Source organism: Cornus florida, unplaced genomic scaffold (assembly GCF_030987335.1).
Source record: "Cornus florida cultivar Cherokee Brave unplaced genomic scaffold, ASM3098733v1 CherokeeBrave_3.0.0_Hap2_Chr09, whole genome shotgun sequence".
In the NCBI taxonomy this organism is placed as follows: domain Eukaryota; kingdom Viridiplantae; phylum Streptophyta; class Magnoliopsida; order Cornales; family Cornaceae; genus Cornus; species Cornus florida.
Window position 1 is genome coordinate 2,759,629 of NW_026775579.1, and position 11,083 is coordinate 2,770,711.

The window sequence follows — 11,083 nt, forward strand, 5'->3', positions numbered from 1 at the left end:
GCCTTAACATGAAGCATCAACCATACCTTTGTGGGTATCGGATAAGCTTTCATTGAAGTATTGAACTAGTTACCACTTAGGAAGGTAATGATAAGTACACTTCCATAGCAAGTCGTTTAAACGCTCCCATGCTTCATAAAAAGGTTCTCCCTCACCTTGGGAAAATTCACGGATGGAAGTTCTCATTGCATTGGTTCTTCTTGCAGGGTAGTATTATTTTAAGAATTCTTGTTGCAATTGTGCCCAATATGTGATTGTGTTCGCCCCTAAGTTATTAAACCAATATTTTGCCTTGTCTCAAAGAGAGAAAGGGAAAAACTTCATTTTTAAGACTTCCTCCGGAACATCCGTGATTTTCACGATTGACCTAACTTCTAAAAACTCATCCAAGTGTTTATATGGTTCTTCATTGCTCAACACATAGAATAGGGGGCACATTTGGAAGGTTGAAGCTTCAATCTCATAATGGTTAGCTCTAAAGTTTGGTAACTGATCGTGTCTAATTTTACCACTTGTAATAGGACGATTCCATGTAGAATAGTGCTATAGAAAGAGATGTCGAACCCACAGGGAGATAAGATTATTTCAGTCTTTAATTTCATTTTATGGTTTACAGGTAACTTGATTGGAAAGTTTGTTGGTTGTCACGATTAAAAACAAACTAAAATTAAACTGCAATATTAAACTAAGTAATCAGAGAGAGAAAATCTTAGGGCTTTGACTTCACCCCAATCATCATACTATGGTCAATTGAATCAACTTTGGGAATTTAGCTAATTATGTTTTTAAATGAATTTAACTCAATAACATTCGTTCAATTCAGATTTTAACTACTCTAACTACTTTGTAAACAATCCACCTTTCCTAAGCATAGACTATGAAAATATTCTTTTGCAAAAAAACATTAGAGTACCGTTATATGACCTCTATTCTTGTTTCCGGCAGGGCTCCGCCAGATATCGCACAATAAGATAGGTTAGGAATAGATAATAAACTATTACATCTAAGACAAGGGAATAACATTTTATAATTTACTAAAGCATGAAAACCAATTGAGTTGTCTCAATTGCTAATAGTTATATAATCAAGAAAACATTATATATTAAAATAAAATCCCAGAGTTAAAACAATTAAACCATAATATCAGATTGGGTTATATCAGTGCCCTAAGAAAGGAATTAGCTACTCATGACGATGTCGGATGTCATCTGTGTTACAGTTGTCTCCATCGTCACGGACGACACTTTTCTTCTCAGGATTTTCACTTTCAAGGTTGTAGGAACCCTAAAAGCCACCATGTTACCAGCCATCTGAATAACACCCTAAAAAGAACTTAAAATTTTGTGCCTCTTCGATCAAGGCTTATGCCTTCTTTAATAGAAGAAAATAAGGATCTTGTGAGCTTTTAGGTCTTTTGGCCCATTTGGAATGAGATACGGCTGATAAAGAGAGCAATCCCGTACTTTAAATTGGACATGTCATAGAAGGCTCAAGCTTTTAGGAACAGAGGCTCGAGCTTTAGGGTTTAGGCTTGAGCTTTAGGAACAAGGCTCGAGCTTCTCTGGAATGATGCTCGAGCTTCAAGAATTGGTGCTCGATCTTCACTTTGACACTTAGCCAATTTTCTTCAACTATATTTTCGAAGCATCTTTTTCTTCAACACTTAGAATATTTTTGGGGTTGAAATCTTTTAACATTGCTCGATCCAAGCTTCATAGGCTCGAGCACTAGGTACCAGGCTTGAGCAATTGGGACTCCAGGCTTGAGCTTCAATGAATGGTGCTTGATCCTAAAGGTGAGGCACGAGACCTGGGAGCATAGCCTTTCAATTAAAATTAACTCTTCAACTTCCGACGCCTCATGCTCGAGCTTGAGGGTCAGGGCTTGAGCACCCTTAGGTAAGGCTCGAGCACCCCAAGTCAGGGCTCAAACACTAAGGTATAAGGCTCGAGCTTTAATGCCTTGTTGACTTTTTTTCTTTTCTTTGTTGTGATGCTCGAGCCTCAACACTTGGGCTCGAGCTCTGGGGCTTGAATTTCTTCAAACTTCACCATTTAAGCTCTCAGCTTGCTCTGAATGACGAGCAACGGCTCTGTAAGCTTCGATATCATCAAGTCCCAGTTTTAACCATTTCTCTGCGAAAGTACCTGTAAACACATATTAAACATAAATTAGTCTAACTATGGATAGAAGTATCACTTTAGGCCTTAACATACGTATATTTAGGGGCTCGAATATGCATACATTCAGCGCTCATCACATCCCCAAACTTACATATTGCTAGTCCCTTAGCAATAAAAAACTAAAAAGCAGCTTTCGTGGGAATCACGGTTTCATTTAGCTTATGCAACAAGCCTTTGAACCCCTAGGTTACCTATAGTGGACGAGTTGTAGTCTCGTGAGGGTTTCCAGTGAAGATACCCACAAACTTCTCAAATCAATGCCTTGATGCACAGTAAGCTTATTCAAGTTAGTTTTCAAATCATATCATTCCTGCATTCCATTAATCAGTCAAATACAATAAGTATACCAATCATGTAATCAGAAAAACTTTCAACTTCCAATTTCAATTAAGCAACCATGGTCCCCACATATCAGTTTAATCATTTATTCAACAATCCTAATCTCTAAAACACTTTTCGTAAGTGATCCTATAATTCAACGAGTGGATTACTATCTATACTTGCATTTATTCTGTGCTATTCCACAATTCACAGGCAAACTTTTCAAAGTCCGATTCCCAAGGCATTATTATTTTTTTCAAAAAAGATACTGTGCAATGTTCAGGTTTATTAAGCTTTCTAAATCACCCATGTAACGAACTTTAAGCCAATGACTCCCAGACCAGATGGTCTTAGGGTATTAAGTGTTGAAACACTCCTTAGGACTTAATTGTTCAAGTAATTTAGGCAACCTAAACCCCTTATGTAACAAGCTTTCAGCTAATGACTCCCAGACCAGATGATCTTAGGGCATTAAGTGTCAGAACACACCCCTAAGGACTTAACCACTCAAGCAATCTAAGTACAAACCTGAACTTGATCTTTTTCTACTTCTTTTCTTTTTTCTTTTTCATCCAGTTTTTTCTTTTGCATTCACATTGGTGAAGATTTTTTTCTATTGCATTGCATACATACCAATTTTTATTTATTTATTTTATTTTATTTTTTTTATGCCTCGATCATCAAAACTATCAAATTTACCTGCTCATCTTAGTCTAACTCAAAACAAAACAAGACTTCTAATTTCTACCCCACAGAATGCATGTAAGTGTGAATATGTGCAAAGTGTAGCATCTTAGAGATCAATATCATTAAACAATAATCATCCTAACAAAGTGGACCACATACCACTAATTGATTTCAAAAAATTTCAAGGAATCCCTTTCACAGTATTTTGGCATACAAACCTTTTTTAACCAACATCAAACTGCAAACAGATTACATTACCATCAACAGACTCAAACTCATGCTTATATTATCAACTATCAAATCACATCCTTGTGTCAGTCGATTAAACCAAAAATTGAAAATTTCCCATCACAGCCTTACCCCCAAACTTATCGTACACATTGTCCTCAATGTGTGAGAACAAAAGAGAGTGAGAAAGATATTACCATACAAGTAGACCAGCAAAGATATGACAAAATACTGCACAGATGGGTAAAAATGAGTTTCCAGCATCGTCTCCTTCAACATAGTGGTTCCTCTTAAAACCACCCAATGGTGCTGTTAGACAAATCACCCCCAAACTTAATCTGTATTATCTAGCAAAATTAATAAACTTCAACATACATCAGAGTATCAAGCATATGGAGTAAGCATAGAGAAATATCAACACAAGAAGAATATAAGCTAAAAATAGGAATATATATCAGAAATTAGTACAATGCTTTTAAAAGAAAAACTTAGGGCAGATATACATTATATAGAAATAAATACATTAAAAAGACTACCCTAGTCAACAAAAATACATAAAAACCCTAAAAAGCTAATCCATAGAAGGTGGAGGATCGAAAGAACTTGATGGAGCGGACGGAGTGCAGCACAGTAACTCCTCTAATATGCTCTGCTGCGCAGTCAGCATCTACCGCAGCACCGTTTGACCATCCTGTAGCTCAGCCACCCTGGCCTGTAAAGCTCTAATCTCAGGCTGGGCTATAGGAGCGGGTCTTTTCCTCAGTGAGGGCTGGCTATCAGAGAGATCCATCTCCTTCTCTGTAGCCTCATCATCAAACTCCTCATCATCGTCCCCCTTCGCCAACACTGCATCAGCAGGATCGGTAGATAGAATACTAGGCGGGGGTGGATAAGGTGGAAAATGTAGTATATATAGCATACCCCTCACCTCGGTGTCCATGCGTTGTCGATCCTCTCGGATCTCATCGTTAACACCCCACTCCAGCTTCCTCGTCTTGGGCATATGCCAGAAGACATTATTCCACTACATGAAATGATACTGGGTGAAGACAGTAACAGTAGCCTCATTCGGGGGTATCGGAACCCCCGCTATCTCCATCAGGTGTGTGATTAGCCTGGAAAAGTGAATATGGTGGTTAGGAGGCCGTCGGGCCTCTCCTATCTCCTCATAGAGCCGGCAGAGCTGCACAAATACAACTGGGGAATAGACACCTAGTAGCCGATGTGGAAAGCGTAAAGCGTATCCACTATCTCAGCGCATCGCCCTATCTTATGTCTAATAGGGCAAATGTTGGCCACGAGGATCGTATCCAAGAACCAGAAACATCTCAGAAGCTATGACTTTCAGATTGTCTCCCAGGTAGTGGCATGTCTCCCCTGACCCATAGCACGGACCATCACCTCCAGGGTCATGCCCGGAGGAATCTGAGGAAATCTCCCCTGAAGAGCGGCTGGGCACCTATGGTGGCAACCTATAGCCTGAGCAATAGTATCCAGCTCACTGTCAGCTGTGCACCCTCGACGTTGGCCATAAAGTGATCCTCCCCATCCTTCTCCTCATCTCCTGCATGAAACTACAGGGATCTGTAGAATGGCCACACCAGCCTGGGATAAGCAATTTGTGCTTGATGTCGCAAGAATCCCAAAAGCTGGCAAGCCTGCAAGGCCTCTATTGCCCATAATGTATCGCGATGGCGCTAAAATTCCTCTAAAATAAAATTCGTCTCATAGCAGATCTTGCTATACCGCCAGGAATCATCTAATGCCATCGTTGGTGTCCTAATAACCCGCTGCCTCGGTCGTCTCGGCATCTTTATAATCCAAGAAAACTATCCAAGCAAAACTCCCAACTCTGTGCTCCAAGGCTCGAGCTTCACTCCGGATAAGGCTTGAGCTTGGTATCCTGATGCTCGAGCTTGCTACAAGCATATGCTCGAGCCTCAATATGAAGGCTCGAGCTTCCTAGTTTTCAACCAAAGCAAAACTTGTTAACAAACCCCCAAAATCGACTGAGTTTCTCTCCAAACGACCCCCAAACTCCTTTATAATAGCAAACATACCCCCAAGCTTCTCAAAATTGCACATAACACCTCAAAAAATCCCAAACCATGTTTTCCAAACCCTAGTTAGATCCGGGATTTCTGCAAATTTGGGGGATAAATGATGATTAGAACGTGATATAGATGATTAAACCACACTCCCTATGTATTTAGATATGAGAATGGTGTAGAAAATTGAGTATAGATATCAAATATATACGTATATATATACATATATATATATACATATATATATATATATGTATCATAAATCGACGAAAGAAGGAGTAAAATTCTTACCTCTTGCTGTGAATCAAAGCTTAAGATGATGTAAATGAAGAAAGGGTCAATTTTTGAGAGAATTTGGGAGAGATTGGAGGCGATAATGGCAAAGGCACGAGGGTTTCAAAGCGGTTCGAGGGTTTTTTAATATTTTAAAGTACAGATGCTTGAGCGCTAAGTTTAAGGCTAGAGGATGGCCGCTGAAAACCCTAAACTTAACGATGATGGAAGGCTCGAGCTTAAGGTACTGATACTCGAGCCTGCAGTAGCTGATGCTCAAGCCCCAACTTTTAGGCTCGAGCATGGAGAATTTTTTTTAAATTTTTGTTATTTTTTAATTTTTATTTTCTTTTTTTATTTTATTCAAACCTAAACTAACCTATACCTAAATGAAGACTAAAATAAATCTAAAACCTAGAAAAGCAAATAACTAAATCAAAACTAAAATAATGAAATAAAAATCAAATAAAACTATGGTATAACATACAAATGCTAAGTTTAACGTCGATAACTCGACGAAAACATGACTTCTTTAGTCCAAGTAAATAGAATCATGAAGTTCTACTAACTCCACTGTGGCTCTCTGTACACTACCCTCTATGTAGGGCTTTAATCTCTGTCCATTGACCTTAGACAATATTCAAGTCTTACAATCTTATATCTCAATTGCACTGTAAGGTGTAACAGAAATAACCATATATGGACTTTCCCAACGTGACTTTAACTTTCTAGGAAAATGTTTTAATCGTGTATTAAACAACCAAACCTTCTTCCCAAGCTCAAAAGTCTTACGCAAGATATACTTGTCATGAAAGGCCTTAGTCTTAGATTTATAAACCTTAGCACTCTCATAAGTATCATTACGTAATTTTTTAAGCTCAGTTAGTTGAAGCTTCCTGTTAGAACCAGTAGATATCATATCAAAGTTGAGTTTTTTTTATAGCTTAGAAAGCTCTGTGTTCTAACTCTACAAGAAGATGGCACCCTTTACCATAGACGAGACGGTAAGGTAACATACCAATCGGAGTCTTATATGCCGTTCGGTAACCCCACAAAGCATCATTCAGTCTAAAAGACCAATCTTTACGATCTGGCTTAACCGTTTTCTCAAGAATTCTCTTAATTTCACGACTGAATAGCTTAACTTGATCATTTGTTTGGGGATGATAGGTAGAAGCAACTTTATGAGTGACGGAGTATCTTTGTACCAAAGTATAGAAATAACAATTACAGAAGTGAGCACCCCCATCACTAATAATAGCTCGTGGCATACCAAACCGACTAAAAATGTTCGTTTGAATGAACTCAATCACGACTGCATGATCAGCGGTTTTAGTAGCTACTACCTCAACTCATTTAGACACATAATCAACAGCCACAAGAATGTATTCATTTTTATTAGACTGAACAAAAGGACCCATGAAATCAAAAACCTCAATAATTAAGATTAGAGTCAAGGGCATTATATTCCTTCTAGAAATCGATCCTAGCTACTGACATCTAAGGTATGACCTACAAAATAAGTGTGCATCTCGAAAGAGCGAAGGCCAAAAAAAACCACATTGAAGAATTTTAGCTGCAGTTTTCTTTGCACTGAAATGACCTCCACATGCCAAACTATGACAGAAGGTCAGAATACTATGAAATTGATGAGCGCTGAAAAGTGTGCATTTAAACCCCTTAAGCTTAGGTATTCTAGGACCTTTATCTATCTTACTTTCCTGTTTTAGATTGATTTTGTATTATTTTTCATTTTCAGGTACTTATCCTCAAAATAAGCTAACTCAGCTAAATAAGAGCATAATTGAAGCAATCTTGAGATGAATCAAAGAAAGGAGCAAAAGGAAGCAAGTGGTGGAAATTCAGTAAGTTCGATCGATCTTAGAAAATATTCGATCGATCGAAAGTTCATCGATTTAGACATTTCAAGATGGACCCAAGCTATTTTGTCCTTATCCAAAGATCCCACAAAGTTCGATTGATCCAACTTTCTTCAGATCGATTGAAAAGATTCCATCTTATCCAGTTGTACCACCCTACCTACCACTTTTGTCTCGTTTCCCAAAATATCTCAGATTTGTCTTTATCCAAAAAGGCGCCACCATAGAGGATCGATCCAACTTAAGTTCGATAGATCTCAACCATATTCGATCGATCTCAGCATAAGTTCGATCGATCGAACTTCCCCAAGTGTAAGAAAATTCAATTTCCAGCTCATTAAAAGTTGTCTCATATCCAATCATTGGGAGGAATATTGGTGTACGAGCCCAGGTCATTAGGGTGACATTTTAACATACCTATATAAGAAATATGAGCCATACTTGATAGGGGGAGACATACATACACTAGAGACACAATTTCCATATCATATTCTTAGGGGGGAAGAAAAGAAGAGAGGAGGCTAGAGATACAGGCTTGGAGTTCTTCCATCAACCAAGAAGAGGAACAATCTCTACCATGGAGTTAGCCCTTGAGGGTTGGAGGACACCGTCCATGCGTGGCTAGACATCCTCTTGGGGCTAGAGTTAGCCCTAAGCATGCTTTCTACATCTTGATTTATGTATTTTTGAGGGGATTTGTATTGTGATACATATTTTGATATATTTATATACATAGATCTTATTTATTCAATGATTTGTGTGGTTTAATGCTTCCAATTGATCATTTCATTCTATCCATATGTTTATGTATGCTAGAATAGATGTTCATGTGTTTGTCTCTAGATTTTATGTGATTGATGCATGTCTATGTGTGTTGATGCTATAGATCTAGAGATTGTCAAGGTATAGTGCTTAATAGAATACTCTTGTGGTTTATTTGATGGTTCATACTCATTTCTTGATGGATTGTGCCTCTCCCTTAATTTAATTAGTTTAATTTCATGTCATTAGCTTAATTGTAATGTAGTTGTAGTTTAGATGTTAAATGGGAGGACAATCCATACTTGTTGTTTAATGTTCCATACTTATGAGAACAAGTAGCATATGTCTCTAACCTTGTGATGTGTTTGGATTGTGAGCTTTAAGAACGTGTAACGACCTTGGATTTTTCAACCCAGTGTCTCCTATGATGACCCAAACTAGATTCAGAATGCGGAAGCAAAAGATGAAACAATGGTCTCAAGAGACACAACACGTCCCTAAGACACCAATGTGACCCCTCAATAAGGTCACGGAACCCAAAGAAAACAAATGCGGAAGCAACATTTCAGAAAGGGACAAGAATGAACCTAGGGGAAAAAAAGTCATTTCCAACATGAAAGTGGGTGCTACCGAGCACACCATTGGAAAGACAACGAAAAATCAATCAAGATGGACTCAAGAATCGCATGATTCGGAGTTCGGATGAAAGAGAAACGGCAAGACGAAGAAAAACGAGCACTTAAGGCTAAAAGGGTAAAATGGTAATTATTCAAGAATATCTGGGTGCAACAGAGCACACCATTGGATAGACGATGAAAAATTAGTCAACTTAAAAAAAAAGTTCACTTGATTTGGAGTCCGAACGAAGAAGATATGGCTAACGGAAGAAACAGGGGTAAAAAGGTCAAAATGGTCAACCCATGAACATCTAACCGGTTACAAGGCCTTCCTAACCGGTTAGAAGGCAAAAATTCATGACACTTACACTACCCAAGTCATCTAACTGGTTACAAGATCCCTCATACTCGCACACTTGTACTACAGCTTAGCAAAAAGCTAACAGTAAGGGTTTTTCAGCAAAAAATGGGTTTTTGAGGGCCAAGATGACATTTTTTAGGAAAACACAAAGAAGAAACCCCCCCTCAAAATCGAGTTTACCATGTGATTTCATGAAAGGAATCGAAAAAAACTCACTATAAAATGCCCAAAATGCCCTTCCATGAAATCAGGTCATGAAGGTCCAAAAAACTGCTAAATGAAAAACAGAAAGCTGAACTTTGCGATGAATTTTTGGCACCAAGATGACATTTTATGGAAAAACACGAAAAAGGAACCCCCCTTAAAATCATGTTTTCTAAGCGACCATATTAAAAGAAGAAAATAAAACCATTGTGAAAATTCAAGAATGCCCCTAAATCAGATTATGCAACAAAAATGCAAAATGAGTCCATAGGAAGTTCAAATCACAAACGATGAGGTTTTGCCCGGAAACAAACATGCATGCAAACGTAACTTACCTATTTGGACGTGCTACAATGGTCCATGACTTAAAAATACCACCGATACAAAATCTGACCCCCCAACGGCCAAAAAGGCAAAAATGGACTTGAAATGGAAAACATGAAATCCAAAAAATGTAAAATGGAGTCAGATGACCATTTGGCCCTTGGCCACACTTCATACATGACTAATGAGACCCCATGAAAGAATAAAAATGGAATTCACACACCCGATGCAAACATGGCGAAGCAATGACTTGCGATTTTTCAAGGTTTTCACAATATTTCATGAAGTTTAAAAGTTACATAGAATACAAGATACATGTTATTGGCCTCCGGCCTCATCTCATACATGTCAAATACATTGCATATAGTGTATTTATGTACACATTACATACATAGAATTAAATATACACATTTTGACATAAAAGGCTATAAGTGGCATTTCAAGCCAACCTTTACAAGAATTAAGACCTTCAAATCTATAATCATCCAAGCAATGATGAACATCACGAACTAAGTCTTCGTACCTGAAACAGCCCCCCAGTAACTTCGAGGTGAGTAAACAAGTTTACTCGTAGAGAATGAGCATGCATCGACTCGATTTCTTTAGAGATTTTTACATTGACTTGAAACGATTCAAAAGGGACATGCCACCTAACGTCTATGTCAAAGGTTAGACTCAGGGAGCATCCTAAGCTACTCATGCAATTAAAATGAGATACATGACATACAAGCATACCGGTTGCAAGTGTACTAAACGGAGATGAAAACATGTAAGGTAAGTATACAAAAAACACAGGTATACTAAAAAGATTGGAAACACATGAGGCAAGTATACAAGACATGAGTATACTAGATAGAATTTCGGATACAAGAAGCAAGTGTATAGTTTCAAGTATGCTGAATGAGGTCTAAATACATGAAGTGAGCATAATGTCTATGCAATTAAACAAGGTAGGAAATACCCCATATATCACAACAAGGTTCTTAGATCTTCAAGAAATAACACTTGAAATCTAAGGGTTTAGAGATTTTGCATGTTGATAAAAATCATTACATGTGGTCCATGCTACCTAGAATCTAAGTCAAGTTACATATATAGGATCATTCCAAAGTCACAATAGCATAATGTAACATGAAATGAGATAACTAGGAAATTTAACGAGATTGAAACAATTCAATTAACACGACAAGTTTAA